The sequence below is a fragment of the Manis javanica genome, chromosome 9 (assembly GCF_040802235.1).
Source record: "Manis javanica isolate MJ-LG chromosome 9, MJ_LKY, whole genome shotgun sequence".
In the NCBI taxonomy this organism is placed as follows: domain Eukaryota; kingdom Metazoa; phylum Chordata; class Mammalia; order Pholidota; family Manidae; genus Manis; species Manis javanica.
This window is the reverse complement of record NC_133164.1, coordinates 94,882,763-94,909,165: the sequence shown is the minus strand read 5'-3', so window position 1 is coordinate 94,909,165 and position 26,403 is coordinate 94,882,763. Positions and strand designations below refer to the sequence as shown.

At 36.4% G+C, this 26,403-nt stretch overlaps 1 long non-coding RNA gene across 3 annotated transcripts in view; it reads left to right on the top strand.

The window, feature by feature from the left end:
* LOC140843433 (uncharacterized) overlaps positions 1 to 25,845 on the top strand; it is a 34,793-nt gene extending 8,948 nt beyond the window's left edge. For 2 of the 3 annotated variants that reach the window (XR_012121203.1, XR_012121202.1), the window contains one exon: positions 6,841 to 11,335. This is a non-coding gene — a long non-coding RNA (uncharacterized lncRNA). Of the gene's footprint in view, positions 1 to 6,840; positions 11,336 to 24,344 lie in introns of those variants that run through there. The other variant, XR_012121204.1, reaches the window with a different exon arrangement.
* The last annotated feature ends 558 nt before the right edge of the window (positions 25,846 to 26,403 follow it).

Below are 26,403 nucleotides of genomic sequence, written 5' to 3'. Positions count from 1 at the left end.
GTTTACTGACCGAAGTTAGAAAACAGAGACATCAAAAAAGTATCACCTACCAAAACTGGACAGCTACATGTAAGAGAATAAAACTGGATTGCTGTCTAACTCCATACACAAAAGTAAACTTGAAATGGATCAAAGACCTGAATGCAAGTTATGAAACCATAAAACTCTTAGAAGAAAACATAGGCAAAACTCTCTTGAATAAAAACATGAGCAACTTTTTCATGAACACATCTCCCCAGGCAAGGGAAACAAAAGCAAAAATGAACAAGTGGGACTATATCAAATTGAAAAGCTACTGTACAGCAAAGGATACCATCAGTAGAACAAAAAGACACCCTACAGTATGGGAGAATATATTCATAAATGACATATCTGATAAAGGGTTGACATCCAAAATATATAAAGAGCTCACATGCCTTAACAAACAAAAAGAAAATAATCTGATTTAAAAATGGGCAGAGCATCTGAACAGACACTTTTCCAAAGAAGAAATTCAGATGATCAACAGGCACATGAAAAGATGCTCCACATCACTAATCATTAGAGAAATGCAAATTAAAACCACAATGAGTTATCACCTTATAGTGGTTAGGATGGCCACCATCCAAAAGACAAACAACAAATGTTGGCAAGGATGTGGAGAAAGGGGAACCATCCTACACTGCTGGTGGGAATATAAATTAGTTTCACTATTGTGGAAACAGTATGGAGATTCCTCAAAATTCTAAAAATAGAAATACCATTTGATCCAGGAATTCCACTCTTAGGATTTTACCCTAAGAATGCAGGATCCCGGTTTGAAAAAGACAGATGCACCCCTATGTTTATAGCAGCACTATTTACAATAGCCAAGAAATGGAAGCAACCTAAGTGTTCATCAGTAAATGAATCGATAAAGAAGATGTGGTACATACACACAATGGAATATTATTCAGCCATAAGAAGAAAACAAATCCTACCATTTGCAACAACATGGATTGAGCTAGAGGGTTTATACTCAGTGAAAAAAACCAGGCAGAGAAAGACAAGTACCAAATGATTTCACTCATATGTGGATTATAAGAACAAAGAAAAAACTGAAGGAACAAAACAGCAACAGACCCATAGAACCCAAGAATGGACTAACAGTTACCAAGGGGAAAGGGACTGGGGAGGATGGCTGGGAAGGGAGGGATAAGGGGAATAAGGGGCATTAAGCACATAATGTGGGGGGTGGGGGCACTAGGAAGCCAGTATAATACAGAGAAGACAAGTAGTGACTCTATAGCATCTTACTATGTTGATGGACAGTGACTGTAATGGACAGTGGTGGGGACTTGATAATGGGTGGAATATAGTAACCCAATGGTGCTTATGTAATTGTATATTAATGATACCAAAGAAAAAAAAGTATCATCTAAGCATACTCTAAGTGACCATACAAAATAAGGACAAATAACTAACAAAATAAATAAAAGTGCTGTTCATATTGCTTTATATAACAAGTAGCTAATGAAAGTCATAAGTAATTTAAAAATAAACTAAAATTAATCCTGAAAAAGAGAGTAAATAATACTAAAGGCCTTACTGTTAAGAAGCTCCATTATGATAAAATTTGGGGAACATTTGTTCTGGTTTATAGGACTAAGAAAAATGCATTTAATGAAAAAAAGAAAGGAAGGAAGCAAGGAAGGAAAAGGGAAGGAAGGCAGGCAGAACTTCTTTCTTCAGGAATGAGCAAATGCCAAAATAAAATTAAAAATTATTGAGAGTGACCAAAGTTCATTCATGAAGAATAGAACATAAATGTTACACACATTATAGAAAAAAGTAAATGAGAATTAGAAAGAGAATATAAATTAGAGAAAATACTCTAGTATACTAATTGAAAATTGTTAATTATTAGATTCTTGGATAGTGAGAAAAAAGTTATAAATAAGCACTCCCAAAATCCCTCCACCATTGTAAACAAATAAATGATGAGTGAGAACAAAATACCTGCCAAGTGGTATTATAGAAAGCACAAGATACTATATCATTGAAGAGATGATCATTGGGATGGCCCGTAAGGTTGGCCATGAACAAGGACTGCAGAGATACTCACATAATGAACAGGTGGAAAGTTTGGACCAATGAGATTTCCTCTAACAGCAACACATCTGGGTACCTGCCATTTAAAACCTATATACAGTTCTTTTTTTAAAAAATTTTTACTAAGTTATGATTGACATACATGCTTGTGAAAGTTTCACATGAAAAAACAATGTGGTTACTACATTTACCCATATTATCAAGTCCCCATCCATACCCCAATGCAGTCACTCTCCATCAGTGCAGCAAGATGCCACAGATCCACTATGTGCCTTCTCTGTGATACACTGTTTTACCCATAATCCCCCACACCACGTATACTAAACATAATACCCTTCAATCCCATTCTCCATCCCTCCCCACCCTCCCTCCTGAACCCCTCCCCTGTGGTAGCCACTAGTTCATTCTTGGAGTCTCTGAGTCTGCTGACATTTTGTTCCTTCAGTTTTGCTTCACTGTTATACTCCACAAATGAGGGAAATCATTTGGCATTTGTCTTTCTCTGCCTGGCTTATTTCAATGAACATAATGTCCTCCAGCTCCATCCATGTTGTTGCAAATGGTAAGATTTGTTTCTTTCTTATGGTTGAATAGTATTCCATTGTGTATATGTACTGCCTCTTCTTTATCCATTCATCTCCTGATGAACACTTAGGTTGCTTCCATATCTTGTCTATTGTAAAAAGTGCTGCAATAAACATAAGGGTGCATATGTCATTTTGAGTCTGAGAAATTGTGTTCTTTGGGAATATCCAAGGAGTGGGATTCTCAGGTCAAATGGTATTTCTATTTTTAGTTTTTTGAGGAACCTCCATATTGCTTTCCACAATGGTCGAACTAGCTTACATTCCCACCAGCAGTGTATGAGGGTTCTCCTTTCTCCACATCCTCACCAGCATTTGTTGTTCTTTGTCTTTTCGATGCTGGCCATCCTTACTGGTGTGTGCTAATATCTCATTGTGGTTTTAATTTGCATTTCCCTGATAATTAGTGATGTGGAGCATCTTTTCATGTGTCTGTTGGCCATCTGACTTTCTTTTTTGGAGAACTGTCTCTTCATACCCTCTGCCCATTTGTTAATTGGGTTGTTTGTTTTCTGGGTGTTCAGGCATATAAGTTCTTTATATATTTTGGATGTTAACTCCTTGTCGGATATGGGATATGTCATTTATGAATATGTTCTCCCATATTGTATGATGCCTTTTTGTTCTGTTTATGGTGTCCTTTGCTGTACAGAAACTTTTTAGTTTGATGTAGTCCCATGAGTTCATTTTTGCTTTTGTTTCCCTTTCTCAAGAAGAAGTTGCTCATGCTTAAATTCAGGAGATGTTTGCCTATGTTGTCTTCTAAGAGTTTTATGGTTTCATTGACTTGACATACATGCTTGTGAAAGTTTCACATGAAATTTTTGCCAACACCAGCTATTGAAGAGGCTGTGATTTCCCCATTGTATGTCCATTTCCCCTTTATCATATATTAATTGACCATATATGGTTGGGTTTATATCAGGGCTCTCTAGTCTGTTCCATTGGTCCATGGGTCTGTTTTTGTGCCAGTACCAAATTGTCTTAATTATATACAGATCTTTAATGAGGGATTTTTCTTCTCTTGTACCTTTTCCCCTTTACCAGCAAGAAAATCTTTCTCAGAAACTGCCTACCAGATATCATCTTCCATCCAATTATAAAGAACTCATATCAGTAACTATTCCTATATTAGACAAAATATACTTTAAGCCAAAGTATACTTTAAGCCACAGAGACAAAGAAGGTCATTATATAATGATAAAAGGGTCAAGATGATATATAACATTTATAAATATTTATGTACTCAACACCAAAGTACCTAAATGTATAAAGCAAATATTAACATTTATGAAGGGATAAATACATGGCAGTACAATAACAGTAGGGAACTTCAATACCACACTGTCAACAATGGATAGATCATTCGACAGAAAAGCAGTAAGGAAATATTGGATAAAACTATATATTAGACCATATGGACCTAACAGACATATACAGAACATTCTATCGAACAGTAGCACATATTCTTCTCAAGTGCACATAGAACGTTCTCCAGAATAGATATTTTAGACCACAAAACAAGTCTCAATGAATTCAAGTAAACTGATATCATATCAACCATCTTTTCTGACTACAGTGATATGAAACTAGCAATAATTACCAGAAGAAAATGGGAATATTCACAATATGTGAAGATTAAATATATTAAAAGCATGCTCTTAAACTATGGTCAAAGAAGAAATCAAAAAATATCTTGAGATAAATTAAACTGAAAATACAACATGCTAAAACTTTTGGAATGCAGCAAAAACAGTACTAAAGGGAAGTTTACAGCAATAAACGTCTTCACTAAGAAAAAAGAAAGATCTCAAATAAATAACCTAACTTTGCATGTCAAAGGAAAAGAACAAATTAAATCCCAAGTTAGTTGTAGAACAGAAATAACAAAGATACAAAGAAAGAAAGAAATGATGCGGAGACCAGAAAAATAATAGGAAAAAATCAATGAAGCTAAGAGTTATTTTTACAGACTGATTTACCAAGAAAAGAAGAGAAAGGATGCAGATAAATAAAATTCTAAAGAAAAGAGGAGACATTATAGCTGATATCACACAAATACAAAGGATCAAAAATGACTACTATGAAGTATTTTACATAGACAAGTCAGACAATCTAGAAAAATGGTTAAATTCCTAGAAATATAAAACCTATGAAGATTGAATCATGAAGAAATAGAAAATCTGATCAGACCACCATAAAAATAATTAACTAGTTGCACTGTCACAAGTGGGCAAGCCTTTGATGTCCTCACAGCTCTTGTCCTTACTTGTTCTTCTATTCAGAAGGCTTTTTTCCATACCTGTCCTAACTGCGGAAGCAGGACTGAGTTAGATAGAAATCTTCCCATAAGCTTAACCCATGGCAGCATGCACAACTCGCTCTACAGGTTCACACATCTACCCCTATTATGACACTATCCCATTGCACTCATTTCCAGCCTGCCGCTGTCCCCACTAAGTGGAATCAGTTTAAGAACATTGGTCATGTCTTTCTCTTATTTTTATATCATCAGAATTTAGCACACTTGGCACAATTTTGAAGCTGAGTTTCAGATAACATAATAAATAAATAAATGGATGAATGGGAAGGAAGGAATGGAAGGAGGAAGGAAGGGGGGAAAGTAAGAAAGGAAGAAAAATTTATGTCCTCTTGCCCAAGAAAAATACAAAAACTTAATACTGTTGGTTTTGGCGGTAAAGAGATGGGATCAGAAGCACATGCTATGGTAAGATGAAAGTGTATTTTGAGAGAAAATAAACTTCAGTGTGCATCTTGGATAGCAAACTATAAACCTATCACTTCTTGCTGCAAATCTCTGGAATAAATCGGTCCTGTAAGCTCAGTGTTTTTCATAAAATAGTTTCTATTCTTTAAAAGAGTAAAATGATCTAATCTGCAGTTGCAGTTCCCCCCACCTAAAAAAAAAAGGGTTATTGAAATTTATAGATTTGGCCATGGCAAAATGGCATTTATGTTTTTCAGAGTTAAAATGAAATAAAATATATAACTTGTTGGGTTTTGCTTTCATGACAAATAGGCACTGACAAATACATACCACATTACCATCCTTGATTGCTCTGATGGAACTCATTTTCATCTTGTGTTCCTCTAATTACATGAAAATTGCATACTTTTTATGCATGACACATTTTGCACAGCTTTAGCAAAAGGTTGTGAAGAGAGGGAAAAAACATTTATCAGTTTTTTCCCCTTTCACAGCAGCAATTGATCATCTTCCCAGCAATCAATCTTGCTTTATGGGCCTACTTTTCTCCACTATTGTTGTAACCAAGTGGCAACAAAAAGACACTGTACACAAAAAAATATTGTGGAAATTTTGAGGTGTTTTCTCTGCTCTTAATAGATGAGATTTAGGATGCCCTTTCTTTCCATCGATGGTTCTGAGTTGTTTTCTTTGCTTCTCACTCCCCTTTCTGCCTAGATTTGAAGCTTTTCATCTTAGAGTGATATGACTCTGCCTAAGAATCCTGCTCCACCCCTTATTTCTCATTCAAGCTACTTTACATTTATAGAGACCCTTAAGACTTTTAACACACTTTCTTATCAATGTTTTTCTCATTTTAGCTTCATGATTAAATGGGATATATTTAGAGAAGATAATTTTAATCTGCATTTTGAAGATAAGGAAATTGAATGATTATATGACTTCTGACTTGTCTAAATTGATGTGATTTATTTGTTTTGAATCTTGAAGTTGATTCAGAAGTCCTGGCTTCCAGTCCCAGATCTTCCCAAAGCGTTTACCCTCTCTTTATGGAAAAAGTGGGGAAATAATTTTTCTGCTCCCTATCCCTAAAATGCATACAAAGAACACATCAATAACAAATATAAGAGAAAATTACAGGCAATCAATTGGGTGTTCCTTTTCCCATTCTTTATTTCTATTCTTTCTGAGGAAGAAAGCATTGGCATTCACAGGAAGCTCAGCATCATTGCATTTAACTCGAAAGGGATTGAGGAAGGCACATCTCATTCCTTGAAAATAATGACAAATTATGCAATTTTTGTTTTACCCAACTAGATTGAAAACGCCTGGGGAATAGCCAAGCTGCCTGGCAAAGGGAGGCATTTGATGTTCGGGGCTTTGGAGCTAAGGGAACGACATTGCTTTTTAAACAGGTGCAGACTCCTAAAGCTTTGCTCGCTTCGCTTTTTTGGACAGGCACAGCACCTGACCAACTTCCGGAGAACAAAGCCTCCATCTGGACCGAAGGGAAAGAGAGCTGGTCGCCTGTGGAGCTGCAGAGAACAAGGCTCTGCTTCCTTTGAAGCGCTGGTGTTCTTAATCACTTGTCAAAGTCTTAATTTAAAGAGGATCTCTTAGAGTAGGGGTAATCTCAAGTATATTTGACTTTCATATCAAATCTACTTACCTTTCATCAGGTTTATTAAAACTGGTGGTGTGTTAATTGTGAACTCCTTTGGTATCTGAACATGTAGTACTGCCATCAGGGTCTCCCTCATTACTCTGTTTGGTCTTGGGCTGTGCTCACATTGCTGTCTTTGCCCTGGAGTAATTATTTCTGGGGATAAACACTGTGATGTCAGGCACATTGGATTAAAATTGTTGCATAGTAAACACAAGGGAACTTCAGGTCTTAGAATGCCTAATTAGACAACAATAAATTCATTGTGAGATGTATGAAATATAGAAGCCCAGGAAGTATTGCATTTTCACCATTATATACTATATACACTAATGCATTTCATATCTTTATTCTTCTGAAGTAAATATCCTACAGGAATGCTCTTATCTTTTTACAAAGGTATGTGAAAGATCCACTTTGGAGAAATGTATAAAACCCATAAAGCTGTAGTCTCAGGAGTAGTCATCTCCATATTGTGTGTGTGCAGTATGTTAGTGATTCAGGATATGCACGTAATCCCACTTTCACCATGGAGTGCTATTTAAAAAAATAGGGCACAAGTGAATTCTTGATTTTATCCTTGGCTTTGGTTCCTGCATGAAACTATATGTTGGGGATACAAGAAACATGTAATTCTTGACATAAAAGAGTTTGTAATCTATATGATAGAAATAAAATCATCTGAGAATACAGCTGCAAAAATAGAATTAAGTATCAAAAAATATCAGTGAGAAATCATAGCAAGACAATCTTAGTCAAGTAAATAGATAACAAGTTTCAGGGAACTTCAGTTAGAGATAAACTTAAAAAGTTGCATGAAGTTATGAAGAAAGGGACAATATGTTTTCAGTGTTGGTGAATTAAAGAGAAAATGTGTGTAAGGAATAAACCATCAGAGTTTCAAGGGAAGACTCTCAACATGTCAAAACAGCAGTTTTGAAAAGATATTGGGGTTAACGAAGACGTCTTTAGGCAATCATCAGATTGGAAATTTAGATGGTCGACTTTTAACTGTGAGTGGAGTGTGTGCCTGTGTGTGTGTGTGTGCCTGTGTGTGTGTGTGTGTGCACTTTTGTTCTCTTCTCACATCACTCTACGGATTTTCATGAGATGCCTCACCCAACTACAGCCCATTGAACTATGCTCCGTACTCAAAATATTGCTCTCAGTCTCTATCACATCAACCTTTCCCTTTGGGGCCTCTTTCCAGCTGAATCAGGATAACAGAGTGATCGACAAAATGATTTTACACCAAGTTGCATATCTGTAACTGTAATAATGCGTGATAGTCTCCCAAGACTGCTTTATCTGCAAAGGGTATTCCTAACTCAATGAACCAGTGGAAGTCCTTTCAAGGACTGTATGACTGGAACACTTTGGGGTAACAGGAGGACATCCCAGTGTCCCTCAGTTCTTTCCACATAAGTTTCTGTCTACTTCCAGGAATGCACCTTTGGACAGAAAAGGACTTGCTCTTTGGCCCTGTAGACTTCAGAGGCCTGTAAACAATGGTGCTTGTCACATTGGGGGTTGGGAATAGAAAAATAGGTGGGGAGGTGGTGCTCACAAAATCCCATTCAGAGAATTATTTATTAATCTAGTTTGTAGTTTATGCTCATAGCATCTGTAATAAATAAACACGCTCCAGAAGAAAGCACAACTTAACAAGGAGTAGATGAGATTGAATGTGACGACTCCAGCCCTGTACAAGAGGCACTAGCCCATTAAATGAATGTGCACAGCTACTTCTTAATGCTCTCCCTAAGTAATCAATTTCTGAAAATACCAAATAATTTTAAAACAGCCCTGTCTGACCTCACTCTCCAGTGATGCTGGGCCAGCCTTTGCTGATTTGCCTACCTAGTTTTTAATCAATCAGATCTGACATTTTTGTTTTTTTGTTTCTTTCCCTTGCCTACATCTGCACCTTCTCTCATCCCTTGGCAATGTTAAATGGTATCTGCCCTCCCTCAAGGTTAGGGCCCCACACTGTAGCTTAATATTTATAGGTTTGGACATCTTTTGAAATAGCAGCAGAGGAATCTAAATGCCACTGCAAGAGGCTAGAACGTTCTGATTCTGTACTAGGATTTGATTCCTATCCCAAGAAAGAAACCTGGGATGCCCAGAATCTGAACACAGACAAAACTTGAAAAAGAAAAACTGTCAGTCTGAAATGTCTTCTGTCAGACTTTTGAACAGAGGGTTCATTCAAGAAAAAGGGTTAAAAAATCTGATTTGAGTCTCCTTCCTCTTTTTGATTGACTCAATTCACCAAGTCATTCTAAAATAAATTTTTCTAGCTTCCCAACTCACAGGAGATAACTGGGAAATGTTTCTATAGATTCTAATTTTTGATAAATATTACATATATTAAAACCTCCTTATTCATTTGTTTCCTTTTGGTCTCTATCCCCCTCTTACTGTTTTTCTCCTTTATTTTTCTCCTCATCCTTACTCCCCTTTCTCTTCTACCTTCATTTTGTCATCATCCTTATTTTAAATATAATTATATGTATTTGCTATGGATTGTATATCTGTGTGCCCCCAAAGTTCTTATGTTGAAACCTAAGTCCCAATGTAACAGTATTCAGAGGTGGAGCCTGTGGGAAGTGATTTGTCATGACAGTGGATGCTCACGAATGGGATTAGTGCCCTCCTAGGAGGCTCCAGAGGGCCTCCTCACCCCCTACTGTCAAGTGAGGACACAGAGAAAAAGGACGCATATGAACCAGGAAGCAGGTCCTCACTAGGCACTGAATCAGACATTGAATCTGTTGACACTGAATGACCAGACAATTGATCTTGGCCTTTCCAGCCTTCAAAACGATCTGAAATCAATTTCTGTTGTTTATAAGCCACCCAGTCTATGGTACTTTGTTATAGCAGCCCAAGTGGGCTAAGTCAGAATCATAATGTATGTTAATAAGCATGGAATACCAGGATATGAGAAAGGGAGTTACCATGGAAAGTTATGGGAATTCATGTTTTCAAATCAGGGAGGAGGAGGAAGCAAGGTTAGTAATATCAATTTAGTAATATTAGTAAGATTAGAAGTGATGCTCTTTTTTAGAAAAAATAATAAATGCCTTAAGTAAGGGAAGAAATTGCTTTGGCAGATGAAAATGTGGCAATTCAGGAAAATAATTTGGATTCTCAGGGAGTGAGTTGATAGTTACCAAGATATTAATTGTGATAAAATGGGATGTGCCTAAGGAGTAAATGGCTATCATATACTGGATCACACAGAAGCTTGGCGTTTGTTCTAAAATTGCTAGAAAGAATGGGCAAAGATCTTTGCCCATTCAGTAAATGGTATTGAGAAAACTGGACAGCTACATGAAAAGAATGAAACTTGACCACTCTGTTACACCATACACAAAAATAAACTGAAAATGGATTAAAGACCTAAGTATAAGACCTGAAATATAAAACTCCTAATGGAAAATACATGCTGTAAACTTGATTATAAGTGTTAGCAATATTTTTTCTGGATATGTCTCCCTAAACAAGAAAACAAAAGCAAAAATAAGTGGAACTATGTCAAACTAAAAAGCTTTTGCACAGCAAAGGAAAACATCAACAAAACGAAAAGAGATCCTACAGAATGGGAGAATATATTTGCAAATAATATACTTGACAAAGGGTTAATCCAAAATATATAAAAACTCATATAACTCAACACCAAAAAGACCAAACCACCTGATTAAAAAATGGGCAGAGGAACTGAATAGACATTTTTCCAAAATGACATACAGGTGGCCAAGAGATACATGAAAAGATGCTCAACATCAGTACTCATCAGGGAAATGCAAATCAAAACAATATGATATCACCTCCTAACAGTCAGAATGGCTAATATAAACAGACAAATGACAATTTGCAAGGATGCGGAAAAAAGGTAAACCTCATCACTATTGGTAAGAATGTTTGTTGGTACAGCCACTATGGTTAACAGTATGGAGCTTCATCAAGGGATTAAAAATAGAACTACCATATGACCCAGCAATCTACTGGGTATTTATCCAAAGGAAAAAAAACCCACTAATTCAAAAATATATATGTTTGTTGCAGCATTATTTACAATTATTTACATCATTTACTTCTAAGATATAGGAGCAGCCTAAGTATCCATCAATAGATGAATAAATTAAGAAGATGTGGAACACACACACACACACACACACACACACACATGCACACAATGGAATATTACTCATCCATAAAAAATAAATCTTATCATTTCCTACAAAATGGATAAAATTGGAGGTCATTATGCTAACATGAAATAAGTCAAAGAAAGACAAATAGTGATTTAATTTATATGTGGAGTCTAAAAAATAAAAATAAATAAATAAATAAACAAAATAGAAATAGATTCATAAATATAGAAAGCAAACTGGTAGTTGCCATAAGGAAGAGGAGTAAAGAGATAGGAAAATAGGTGAAGAGGATAAAGAGGAAAAAACATTGGCCGGGATCTTTGCCTGTTTAATATACACAATTTTCACAAGTGTCGGAGATAGCATACTACTACCAAAGGAGATAAATCTAAACCAAGGGCCTTGTGGACGTTGTGGTTGGGACATGGCTAAAAGGATGCTAGACTAAGACAATAGCACAGACATGAGTTATGTTAAATAACAAATGTATTAGACAAACTGTAGATGACAGAAATCCAAACTGTTACAGAGTTTTCAGGGTTCGAAAGAAGGGGAAGGACATGTTAAAAGAGGAGTACATCATAAGTTTTGGGCAAGAGGTGCCAGCAGACACGGCATGTTCTAGGAATAAGGACAGATTTGATATGGCCAAAACATGGGTTATATGGGAATAGGAAGTGGCAGAAGCAAGGATAAAAGAAAAAAATCAGTTTGGCCAGATGATGAAGAACTTTGATGTGATGCCATCTAGTGATGTATTATGCATTTTGTTTCAGATTGCTTGTGAAGGAGAGATTCAGATTGATTGAGTCTGACATATATTTCAGAGGAAGAACCAATGAACCAACTGAATGGGGAGGTGAGGAGATAGTATAGGGAGTTCATGGATGTGGTACTTGTGTGAATGATGGTCTTTCTAAGATGGTGAATGGAGGTGGGTAGCAAGAAGGAAAGGAGAATAAGGCCTGTCATAGTAGGTTTGAGTGTCTGTGGAAGATTCATGGGAACATATTTAAACACAAGGAACAGGTGTCTCTGAGTGGATAGGAAGGGTTGAGAATTATCAATGTACAGTGGAAACTGAAGCCATAGGGTCCATGGGCTTACCCAGAGAAGGCCAATAAAATGCAAAGCAAGGGGATGGGGGATAATTAGAATAGTAATACTGTCAAGGAGTTATCAAAAGGATAAAATATCAAACCTTCCTTAAGCCTCCTTAAGACTTAAGACCGTGTAGAACTGAGAACCACACTATGCAGCTGAGTATATGAGTAAAAGAGAAAGGGGTCTGTAAACAGGTACTGCATGTCACCAAAGATTACTCTGGCTAAACTCATGATTTTGGTGAGAGTTCTTCCTGAGCTCTTAATTCCTAATTGTGAGCTAAATTTCCTAATGCAAAAAATAGAAATAAAGCAGGTGACGTCAGCTTGTCCACTAACCCCAGGACACCACCTCCCCTCCAGCCCCAATTACATTGTCGTTTCTTGATTCCTCCCCCAGTTTTGGGCTGATCATATTTTGTTTTCCATCATTTCCTTTTATTTCTTCCTTTGCCAGTTGCTAAGCACTCCCTTGTTGCTAAGTGGGATATGAGCACTTAATTTACTCCATTCTTTTTTCTCATACCAGATTTTAGAAATTGCAGATCCTGTTTAATCAATGTGTAAATGCAATGCTTTTGATGTATTTTTCCTAAGAGCAATATTTTGATCATTCTTAATGATACTTAATGAAGTCACCGCATGATTTCTGATTGTACCTAATTGAAGCTTGTGACTTGCATTTCAATATTATCATCTTACAGATTTAGTTCTATGAGATGAAAATTTTTCAGGGCCCAAAAATATTAGAAAACATGAAGGACTGATGTTTTATTTTAAATCAAAAATTATTCTAGAATAGATGTATGTGCTTCTGAATATACGTATATGAAATTAGATGAAAACTGAAACAAATTTCTCAAAAGGAGCTTCATATGTTGAGAGCAATCTTTTTAATAAACAGGAAGTTTAACCACTAGTTTTAAGCTTTATAAAAGAATATAATGGATTTTGACACTGATAGCTTTGTATGAATCCTATGCTGAACTACATATAGAATCTAATATGCAAGCAAATTCTGGCCCTTGAAAAAGATAATAAATTGGATAGTTTTCTTGAAGCCTCTCCTGAAGACCCAGTCTCAATGATTCAGTGCCTGCAGCCATGGTATCAGAATTTTAGTTAGCCCCAAACTTAGTCTCACATCTTCAATTCTGTCTTTCTTTCATCAAAATGAGTCCATCATGTGCTCTGCTCCCCCAAGGGTCTTTTTCTTCGCTATAGGACCACGGGTGGTAATGGCTTAATCAGAGACAATAACCCTGCTAATATGTTAACTAGCTAATATATGAACCCTCCTAGGATAACACATTAGCTTTGACCCAGATTAAAAAAGAGAAGAACTATAGCTCTACTAGAAGCCCTTAAGGAATAATACCATTATAGCAACTTAACCCCATAGCAAGCCAGTGGGGAAGCTACTTAAGGGCAGCTTTTAACATCCATAATACCATATGCCATCTCCATTTTGGGTCAGTGGTGGAAATAAGTTAGCAATCGTGGTGCTGACAGAAATGAGACTCAAATCCAAGACTTTCCCATGAAAAATCATAAAGCATTTCCAAGGCAAAGATTGGGCATAATATTTTTGTAAGGGTAGAAAATCAAAGGAGAACACACTTGTGTCAACATCATTTTCTTTTCCTTTTTTTCTTCTTTGTTCTTTTCCTAGATATTAAGGGTTCACAGAGATATTTCCAATTTTTTTTATAAATAAAGAAATAAAAGCCCAGACAAAGCAAACTGAATAAAGTTTGAAGTTTGGTAAATATGAAAGGTGAGACTCAAATCCAAGACTTTTAGTTCCATGGCCGTGACTTCTATTTACACAGGTATTTATCACCCTGCTCCTCATAGAGTTTGGGGGAACCCAGGTATAACCAGTATATATATGTAATAATACCAATAGCATGTGCTTGATTTATGGAGCACTGAACCCCACCCTCCCCACCTTAGAGCCTCCATCCCCCAAATTCCTTAGAGAAAACACTAATTCTATTGAAGCAAAGGGAATCTACATAATACCACTAAATGTATTTTCCAATAGGCATATTGTCATAAGAGGTGGTTAGAAACTGTATTATGCCTAGTAGTAATAGTTGTGCACGTAGTGATAGTATATAGTATGAATATTATCAGCCTGATTATTGTTTGGGCATGCATTTACAGATTAGATTAAAATTCTACTAAAAAAGGCATTCCAACTTTCAAACTGTTTCATCTACGGACATTAAACAAATAGCCTATTTATGGCATAAGAGATATCTGAATAAGATTGTATCCTTATCATCAAAGCACTTAGAATATAAATATGGAGAAATATACATAAATGTCAGTTATGAGCCAAAGTGAACTCCCTAAATAACAGGTATCTTCAGATTTCAGTAAAGAAAGGGAACACTTAGTACAGTTAAATCATTTTCCTGAAGTTTTCCCTTGATTATCTTGTTTAATCTTCCCATTAAAGCTAGAAAACAGGTATTATTATTAGACTCATTTTACAAATGAGGAAACTGAAGCTTAGAAATTAAGCAAGTAGCCCAACTCACACTAGGATTAAGTGGCCAAGGCAAGATTTGAATCCAGACATTACATTCAACCTTCTGAATACAGACAGTGCATGCACCCTCCTTGCCTTGGCCCCCATTCGCTCAGATTAAGAGATGGAATCTAACTGGGAGGAAATAGAGAGGAACATTTGTTAAAAATACTTACAATCTACTTTGGGAGAGTGATATAAAATGGTTTAATTTACAGTAGCACTAGATATTCTCATATTTCTTGAACATATACCAGAAGTTTATTAAGTGGTCATTACTGACTCAGAAGCAATTCTCCAATGTGCTATATTGGTTAATATTTTTCTCCATTCTGCGTATAATGATTTAGGAGCAGTGTTTTTCAGATTCACCTCAGTATTTGGGTAAAAGCAAATTCTGATTCAGTAGTTCTGGAGTGGAGTCTGAGAGTCTATATTTCTAACAAGCTTCCAAGTGATGCAGACACTGCTGGTCCACAGATTACTCATTAAGTAACAAGACATATTATTCTTACAGGTAGATGAAGAACAGCTGGTAAAAGAATGAATGTTTGAACTATTTCAAATAGGAAAGCTTTGGATGACTTGACTAAGATTTTAAAACACCTTAAATATCTTCAATAAAGTCCCTAAAATGGAAAGATAACACTTGATTGAGAATAATACATGAAGGTGTGTTTAGTGTATTGGTTTGGTACATTAAAGGAAAAAACTGACTATTACACTTTCTCAGTCTTTCCACCTGTGCACCGTGCAGTTGGGATCTCAACCAGTTAGATCTGACTTGAAAGTTAATTATCATACTGACTGTTCAAAGTGCCTCTGAAAGGGTATAGGTTAGGGCATATGTACAGGCTTTATCATAGGACATTGAAAATTATTGGACCAGGGCCAACAGCATATAAGAGGAGAAATGAGGCATAATGCCAAGGAAGAATAAATGTAATATAAAATAAAATGATAGTCCTGTTGAACCCTTGAACTCAAACTCAGACTACATCTGGAGTGTTATATTTAGTCATGAGTCACAGTTTAGGTATGATACAACATGAAATGTGTTCAGATGAGAGGAAAAGTCATTTTAGAGGAAATGGAAATACATCATAGGAGCTACTGAAAGAACCAGTGATAGTCAAAGTAGAAGAAAACATAGTAACTACTAAGAGATGTAAGAATAAATTTACTGATAATACATTTGGTGGGAGACGGGGAAGAAGGACATGGAATTGTTCCATGCATCTCTGGAGAACACTTACGACTAAGGCATGGAAATTGTAGTAAAGCAATTTTTCAACTGAATATAAAATATCAGCTTTGAAAGTACTCAATTGGAGGGTCACTAAAAATCTTCCAATAATCATACATTTGAGATGTGGTCCTTTTTGATAGATAGGAGTAGATCTACCTCTAAGTTTTTACCTAAATACTGTGAACTTAGGAATCACATGTTTGAGGCTTTCCACAACACTGAACTCAAGAAGCAGTTCAGCAACCAGAAAAAATTAAAAATTAAATGAGTTTCATAGTTTAGTTACATATCTTGAGGGATATTAAAGGAGACCTAATTCATGACCCACCAAAAAAAAAAAAAGAAAAAGAAAGAACTCTAAAAATCACTTCCTCCTCTCTCCAATTCTTTTGTACCCAGTAACTGTTAATAATATACTGGATGCCCTAAATCAAAAACATTTCCACACCAGACCAGCCACATAGGACATTTGTTTTCCCTCTCTCCTCCCTCCCTCCAGCAAAAAATAATTCTTCCTTTTTAGTAAGTGGAAAAAAGGGAAGGGTTTCTGAGAAGACAAAGAATAGTTCCCTTTGGCTGGATTGGAGGGAGAAGCAGGCATCAGCTCTGACCACCCAGGTGAGACCAGGGTTGGAAGACCGGGAAGCCTTTGTTCTGGTTCTCTGCCTGAAGAGCAGCTCAGGCTGCAGTGTGGATATGTTTGGGTGGAAGAATGGAATTGTAGCAGCGAGTAAGAGGAGGAGTGTGTGGGAGAATCTGGCTTTTTACCCCTCAGATATATGGAACAGGAGCACAATTATCACAACAAAATAGAAGCCCTATTCCCTCCAACTCTACCACCTTATACACTGTCTGAAAAAAAGACAAAATAGCAACCTAAATCCTGTACCTGCCTAATCACCTTCCTTTCCTTCCTAACTCACTTCCTTGAAGAAATTGATCATCATTTGATGACCATAGAATTCCTTGCTGGCTATAAAACAGAATATGCGGAGATTGTGACAGGTTTTTTTTTTCAATCAATATTTCAGTCAATTTGCTGAGCAACAACTATGTGCTCAGTCATTGAGTTGGTGTTCTGAGAGGATAAAGAAAGAGAAAAACCTGGTCTTTTGAGGCTTAATTTTGAGTTCAATACTAGTTTACTAAGTCTTTTATTCTAGTTCTAAGCCTTTGAAAGTATATGTTCCTGTGTGTTTGTGTGTGATTGCATCTGTATATGGGAGTATGTTTGTGTATGGAGAATGGTGTTAATGAAACAAAGGATTCTTTTTACTAATTTGGTGCAAGATACCAATTTAAGGCTTTGAATTAGAGACACTAGTTCTGGGAATCTATTTGTCTATCAAGAAGCTTCTACTGTTTTCTGTAAATATAACAATGTCTAATAAACTGTTGCAGATTTCTGCAGCACATGCAATAATTGGCAATGTACCAATGTGTGCATCACAGCAGAAGTTGGGGTAGTGGTTTCTCTAACGGCTGTATTGGTAATGGCTAATGCACTACCTCTAAAGCATCATATAGACCGTGACAGATACACCCACTGTATTTATAATACTTACTGAGTATTGCACACTGTAAGGAAAATGGCTCATAAAAATCCCAATGTCTTTTTTGTCCTCTCCTCTTTCTCTTTTTCACCACATGTGTTTGCTCACAGTGTCACTGTGCTATGTAAATAACTTCACTGGGGTATATGATGGATGAATGAGCACATGGATAGCTATCCCTGTCATTTTTGTTGATAGTTCTAGGGACAATTCCCTTGAACAATGAAAGGTAAAGTTTAGATGGTCCAATGAACAAAAATTGTGTGCCAAATTTAAAAGAAAAATGAAGACAATAGAAAACATATAACATTTCTGAGGCCTAATTTGTTAGTCTCCATGAGACCGCTCATGATACAATGAAGGATGCTAGATTGGGAGTTAGAACACCTGAGTTCTCATTCTGGATGGCTACAAACTACTGGTGTGATGTTGCAAGTTGCTTTTCTTTTCTGAATTTTAAAATGCTGGGTAGGGTTTCTGTTAGTCTCTAGATCCACTTCTGGTTTTCACATCCTTGTTTTGTTGATTCTATCAGAAAGTCATTCATCAGGCCTTTATTAAATTTTTTAAGCAGTGTCCTTTATGTTGTGAAAATATAAAAGAGGGCACTGCCCTTGCTTACTTGAAATCAATTTCATTAGATAAAATATAAACCTGGGAATTGTAAAGTATATAAGCAAAGGCTTGTACATGCATCCAGGTAGTAATAGAGTAATGAACACAGTAGAAATATCTGTGTAAAAGAAGTTGATGAGAATAATTCAGAAGTGCCAAGTACATGCCTTTCTCTAGACTACAGAGAGAATCTGTGGAAAGATTAGGGAACCATATATATCATGTTCCTTGCCTCTGCTTTTGATGCTCAGCCTCTCCTTGGAGTCTCACTTCTCCACAAAGTAATTCTTCCTTCCCATACCATTTACCCTGCTCATGAAACATTTGTCCTGATACTGGTCATTAATACTTGTTGTGGAGGTTAGGAACCATATATCTAGCCTGATTTTTTAAGACCTTATTTTTTAGAGAAGTTTTATAATTTAGTTGTACATCAGAATTGAGAAGAAAATACAGAGATTTCCTATATATGCCTTACCCTCTCACATGCAGAGCCACCCCCATTATCAACATCACTCAAGATAATGGTATATTTTTTACCAAGGAGGGGTCAATATTGACACATCAAAATCATCCAAAGTCCATAGTTTATCTTATGGTTCACTCTTGGTGTTGTATGTTCTATGAGATGAGCAACTGTATGATGACATATATTCAACATTATAATATCATACACAGTATTTTCACTGACCTAAAAATCCTCTGAATTCCATCTACTTATCTATCCCCCCTATACCTCAGAGGGAACAACTGATCATTTTATGGTCTCCACAGTTTTGTCTTTTCCAGAATGTCATAAAGTTGGAATCATACAGTATTTTGCTTTGTCAGATTGGCTTCTTTTACTCAGCAATAAACATTTAAGTTTCCTCCATGTCTTTTCATGGATAGTTAGTTAATTAATTTTTTGTGCTGAATAATATTCCACTGTGTGGATGAGTTTATTTAGATTAGCTGAACATTCCAAGGAATGGTTTATCCATTCATCTAATGAAGGAATCATGGTTGTCCAGTCTTATTTTAAAGTGTGAAAGTTTAGACATTAGCAAAAGATTTGGGATACAATGTGGAACAATGAATCACTAAAATCATAGAAACTACGCAATGGAATAAACAAGCTGTTTGTTTTATCATAACAATCCCTATTATTAGGAAATAACTTTCTTAATTGCAAAAACTATGGATATAAAATTAAATCCTCCCCAGGATTTCAATTCTCTTCCAAGTTGAACTGCTTATAAGCAGAAGTTTCTAACTTAGAGACATGTTTTTCATGTGGAGTTCAAGGAGACTGGTCCTGTTGAACTAGAACCACTGTGAGGTCCTCTAGAATAGCCCTAGAAGACGTATGATGGTTCCCTTTTGATTAGAATCTGGTGGAAATTCTCTCAGGGCTTGTCAGACTTTTAGACAACTATGGAGCTGCATACTTTAGCTAATAAAGCTATATTGATCCTGACAGTTTTTACTCCTTTCTCCTCCTGGCTAGGAAGGTAACCAAATTCTATCTCTTCTATCATCTTATTCCTAGTTCAATCAACAAGGAGTAGTGAAAAGCCCTACAGAAGTCCCAAAGTGGAATTTCTAATATGAATGATCATCTTTGCATTTGCTAGTGAATCCTATAAGCAGAAGAAAGTGGTGAAGTATGAGGTTCTGCCATTAGTCTGGTTTCAGCTCTTGGCTCCTAAAATTATTATTAGCAGTTTGACCTTGGGGGAAATTATTTAAACTTCATTTTTTCAACTTATCTATTGTTAATAGTACCTAAACCTATATTATAAGGATTTAAAAATACTATTCACTTAAATAATTTATCACAGTGCCAAAAATACTATAACTTGCAGTAAATCTTTGTGGTGGTGGTAGTTGTAATCTTTGCTGAGACTGGAGAATGCGGAATCAACGACAACAGGAAGTACGTGTTTGGTAACTACTCCTCATCCTTCCTTGCTTTTGTATTTTCATGGCATAATGGCCCTCCTGAGACTAATAAGTGACTTGGGTGAGACCAAAGAAAGGGAAAGATGAGAAAGCTAGGAAACTATTGCAAAGGGCCTAGGAGTTGATATGTAAAATAAGTCAACTATGTGTTAAAGATTTTATTTATATATACGTTTTCAAATATGTATCTTTATAATTAACTGAATGTCCAGCATGAATTACATGCTTATGGAACTTAACATAGTAGAACATGATTAATAAAATATAAATTCATATTGCTAATTACTGAATTACACTATGCATGCTCTAAATCAAGATATAATAAACACCTACTACCATGCAGAAGCTCAGACAAAGTTGGGACATGCGAAAGTTTTCTCTGCAATAAATCTTTTCAAAATGTCTACCAAAAGCGAAAATCTATGTGACCTTTGTTATGATCTCCTATTGGTGTGGTCTCTGTGTCATTAAAAATATTCTTCTGGGGGCAGAAAGATATGATTAGAACTAAAGCAAACACAAAAGTTATAAAATTTATTCTGTAAAGATTCCAGCTATTATTAACTCAAATCGAAGCTACCTGATGTGTAGTTGTCCAGAGAGGAAGAAAACTAGGGGAAAATGTTATTTTGTTTTAGTTTCACACGCAAAATATTTTTTTGGTGCTTGACATATGGCATTAGAAAGTAAAGGGGAGATGACTCATTCATCTTCGTTCCTACATAGCTAGTGCAGAAGTGGAACCTTGAAGAATGTGGCTAGAAGAAGAGAAATAGCATAAATATTATGACATTTGGAGTAGAATTGAAGTTTTATGACAATATTTTGCTGAATGAGATTTTAAGAGAGGAGACTAGAGTTAATTCCATTGAGGTGAGCATTGAAGAGTAAATGGTTTTCTTGTATATGTGGTGTGCTGATCTGAATCAAGCAGTGAGTTTTCTGCTCCTGAAGGTATTCAAGCTGAGATGTGCTGGGGATGTTGGTACAAAGCAAATCCTCTTCCAGGAGACTTGGCTGGATGACATTTCAGTGAGATGATTTTACTCTTCAAGGTGGAGAAAGAGTCGGAAAGGGGTCCTAAGGAAACACTTAATTTTTCATTTCACCTTGGACTGAACTTAGTGGGAGATTTTATGATCACCATTCATCACAGACAAAGTGAAGCATTGAGCTGGGGCAAAAACTCATAAAAGTTAGCCAAAAATATTATCCTGTTCTTAAGAAAAAATCAGATTTATTGCTTATGTTTGGTCTGACTTATTTAGATCAGTTGAACATCCCAAGTGATTGTTTGAGATTCTGCTCAAGAGAATGCAAGTTTTTATAAATCATTTTGTGAGAGAGTGTGGGTGCTGAGCATAGTGAGAGAAAGGAGTGGAGGTCTCGCAAATATCCTCCATGTCATGTTGAATTCACTTGCCCTGTTTCTAGCTCTTCCAACTCTCTGAAGCCTAGAAAGGACCCTCTCACATATAAATCATGGTACACTCTTACTACCCCAAAACAATGATTCTATATAGAGGCAGTACAGCTCTCTGGAGGCATTTGCATTGTTAAAGATCTTGGTGGATGCTGCTGCAACTTAGCAGTTGGAAACCAAGAGACTCATATATTCCTATGTGTAGAAAATAACAGGCAAAAATAGATCACAGATTCCACACAAATTTTGAATGCCTCACCAGTCTTTTATGTATATAAGCCTAGAGACTTTACACCTGTTTTATACAATTTTAATATACACTGGCTTTTCCACTTACACAACTATCTAGCAAACCACAGGAAAATCATCTTTTGTTTTGTTCAATATTTCATCAAGAGTTTTGTGTCATTGCAGAAAATCTTTCACTGATGACAATACCACTCCTAATATTTGAATACCAGTACCACATGCTTCATTAGCATAATTTGTAGTTAATTCATTCATGAAAATTTTATGTTTATGTATAGGTGAAAGCATCTAACCAATTTTATTATTTTCCCTAGTATAGTTCTGTCTCTGCATTTAAGTATTAAAATATATATTCTTACTGTTTAGTATATTCCCTTTATCTTAAAATTGAAGTTTAGCTGTTACATTTTTTAAAATTCTGTGTGCTGTAGGATATTATTCATGAATTTTGTCTAAAGATACTATACTGAATCCTAGAAAATACTAGTTTTAAACAAGAGGCATTTGTGGCTCTTAACATTAAGAACAATTGTTCTGTACTTGTCCCAAGTACAAGGCTTTCTCCAGCCTTCCAAGCATCTGACTCCTAAGTCAGAGTATTGATACATGATGATGGAACTTACGATTCTTATCCCTAGGAAACAAATTCAAGGAAAGACAATTTAGACTAATATTCTGCCCATGCAATCTTTCCAATTTGCTTATATATTCCTTGAGAAATTATGTGGTGTAATTAGGCCAAAGGACATTCCATAATATACCAACCCAACTTGAAAATCAACATACTCATTAGTCATCAGGTCATGTCATGGCTGACACCCAATTATTTAAAGTGTCAGCTTCAGGTGGATTAAGTTTATTGTTAAGTGAAAAAGAGCAATAATGAAGTGGGGAAATGGTTCAAACAAGAGTTGAAGCACTAACTAAACCACTTCTTTTATAATTTGAGCTACGATGAGATTAAGATTAATTAATAAAGTGAGGGGGAAGAGACAGAGGAGGGAAGGAAAGCAGAGAACATGTCCACGTTGAAACTGAAATTGCTCAAAGCGTTTGGTTTCATCAGCATGGAAAGCCAGTGGCAGAAAGTGGATATTTGTATTTTCTCTTTTATTTCTGCATTTTGCTTGCATGGCTGGGACAGAACATTTACTCTTAGAATCCTCCTTTTATGGTGAAACTTAAGAGAGATTTTTTTCTCTTTCATACCTTTTTAAAATCAAGTTTTTACCCAGTTTTTAAGATCTGTCTCTGTCTCTCCACACACATACACACACCACAAATACACACCTCTCTTTCTTTTAATAAACACTTAATTCATTTCTTTGGGATGACTTTATGGCACATTTTATCTGCCATACATAGTTTTTACCTCTCTAATGATTCTCATTCATGTCATGAAAGCTTATTAATCTGCATCTCAATTAATGTATTTATTCAATAAATCAACTTAACTACCAGTAGATATTTACTGAGTATCTGTTAGACAGAAAACATTCTGCCAGATGCTCTAGAGCTCTGAGATATATAACACTTAATTTCTTAAAGAACTTACATTTAAGTTGGATAGACCAGAATATGTATAAAAACAGTAAGTCAATTTTATCAAGAACTTTAACAGACTTTCTCTTTGTAGATCCTTCTAATTGTGAAGTAGAAATTTTATTACGATCATCTTCACTTTAAAGGTTAATATAATGAAGCTTACAAAGGCTAGATAAGGTTCTTAAGGATGAAGGACCAACAGCTGGGTCCCTTGTCTGTTGATTGCAAGTTGATTTAGGTTAATTCCACTGATGATGATGAAAATAAGGAACAACAAAAAAATTATACAATAAGCCATCTATAATTCAACTCCAACTAAGGGACTGTCGACAAGTCCTCTAGGAGCTCAGGGAGGAAAGACAACACTACAGGGCTGAAAGGTCAAGGGAAACCAGGTCCTGAACACAAAGGATATCAAATAAAGAATCAGTTTCAAGTATGCTGAGAAGGGGAACTTCTCAAAGGGAAAGAAGAGAGTGTGATAAAAAATTCAAGGTCTCACATCAGAGGGAAGGTTTGGGTTCAGGAGGGCTGGCTCCAAAGCCTGTGCACTTACCAACTACAACCATGCCATACTACTTCTCCAAGAGCTGGTAAGATGGAATGAATAACCATGTGGAAAAAACATCTAGACTACAGCCTCAGCTTATATATTTTCCCTTTTGCCACCTGAATTTATTTGTGACTTTTAGTTATCTGTCTTTGCGCTGTATTGATGTAGGGGAGTGATTAGTTGACTTTTAAAACCATTTACCCAGTGCATGTAATAATGCATTTATTTCTTATTAGAATCCTATAATACAGACAAATCAGATAAGATTTTTATTTAATGGAAATATAGAGTAAAATGACATACCCAGGGATCCCACAGTGCCAACATTGTTCTCTGTTTTTTATTGCCTCTCACACATTGCAGGTCGGCTGAATCGCACTCTGCTGGGAGATGTCACCGTCTTTGCCACCTCCTACTCTCTCTTCTGGCTCCATATCTGGTTCCTATATAGTTCTCCTAACATGCTACATATCTGAAAGAGGATAGGAATGAACTCTCTTAAATTATAATTCTGAGCAAGGCCGAATACTAGAAAATGGGGTAAAAAGGAAATTTCAATCTCCAGAGGTTCCATCTGCCAGCAGCTATTGGACCTGAGTGATTCAGCAGCCCTAAAATTCTCCTATATGGGTAAGCCACTATACCCCACAATAGCCCTTCCACTGGGCAGGGTACAGACCCTGCAGGAGCTGGAAGAAAAAAAAATCTGTTACTTATGAACAAAATAAGCTGTATGCCTTGGTTTTTTACTTGTTTTCGACTCAGTTGGCTGTACTGTGTACAGAATTTCTTATTTCAATTAAAAATAGAGAGAAAGAGAAAGAAGAGGAAAACCATAGGAAATTTCAAGCAATAATAGACTTCTACCCTATTAGCAGGTCTAATTTTCAGGATTTTTATCACCTCCGCAATCTGTCAGGCTGTTTTCCTTTATTTTATTCTCTAGGAACAATTATAGGGAAGCAGTCTGGACCAGTGGCCAGGCCTGGCTGAATTGCTCCTGGAGGCTCAGGTTCCAGGTTCAGAGCAAGCCCCTAAGTGCTCGGAATTGGGCAAAGGTTTCCATCTTCACACACTATGGCACGAACCTCTTTGAAGCACAACTGTCCACCAAGACCCAAGTACGCACAACCCATAATGAAGACAAATGTCCCTTGAAGTGAGTTCAAACTGTGGAATTCATTTTGTTATGAAACTTTATTGCCTTCTAATTAGAGTGACATTTGGTCAGTCTCATTATATCTGGAATCAAACCAAAGACTTGGAGGTAAAAGCCCCTCTATGCACTGCCCTCTTCTCAGAACTGATGTGGTGAGCAGGGATGGATAGCCTTCATCCCTTACAGTCTTCCTTCTCACAGCCTGATTATTACTGAGGTCGTTACTAGTTTAAAAAAATGCCAGAGTCAAAAGCACTTTCTGTGTTCTGATCTTCTTTTTAAATGTGGTGAGTCTTTCAAAAAACTAAAAATAGAAATACCATTTGACCCTGGAATCCCACTCCTTGGAATATACCCAAAGAATACAACTTCTCAGATTCAAAAAGACATAAGCACCCCTATGTTTATCACAGCAGTATTTACAATAGCCAAGATATGGAAGCAACCTAAGTGTCCATCAGCAGATGAATGGATAAAGAAGATGTGGTACATATACACAATGCAATACTTTTCAGCCATAAAAAAGAAACAAATCCTACCATTTGCAACAACATGGATGGAGTTCGAGGACATTATGCTCAGTGAAATAAGCCAGGCGGAGAAAGACAAGTGCCAAATGATTTCCCTCATTTGTGGAGTATAACAATGAAGCAAAACTGAAGGAACAAAACAGCAGCAGACTCACAGACTCCAAGAAGGAACTAGTGGTTACCAAATGAGAGGGGTGTGGGAGGGTGTGTGGGGAGGGAGGGATAAGGAGATTGAGGGGTATTATGTTTAGTAAACATGGTGTGGGGGATCACGGGGAGAATAGTGTATCACAGAGAAGGCACATAGTGGATCTCTGGCATCTTGCGGCCAGTGACTATATTGGGGTATGGGCGGGGACTTGATAATATGGGTAAATGTAGTAACCACATTGTTTTTTCATGTGAAACCTTCATAAGAGTGTAATCATACCTTAATAAAAAATTTTTAAAAAATGCATTGAGTCTTCACTCGGCTGTGTCTCCTCTTCCTGAGCAAATGTATGCCAGGGTGGCCTCCTCTCTGAAAGTGGCACAGATATGAGATTGGAGGGTTGGGCATGCACAGGTAGCATCCTTTCCTTTGTGAGATAATTGGCAGGGGGGAAGGAACACAAAGCAGTTAATTTGGTGAACTGTTTTCTAGAGAAAACAAGTCACAGCATTTAAGTTACGTGGAAAATAAATATTTAGGGTCTTCCCTTGCATGTGGAGTCCCTGTATTTTGTTGGATTCA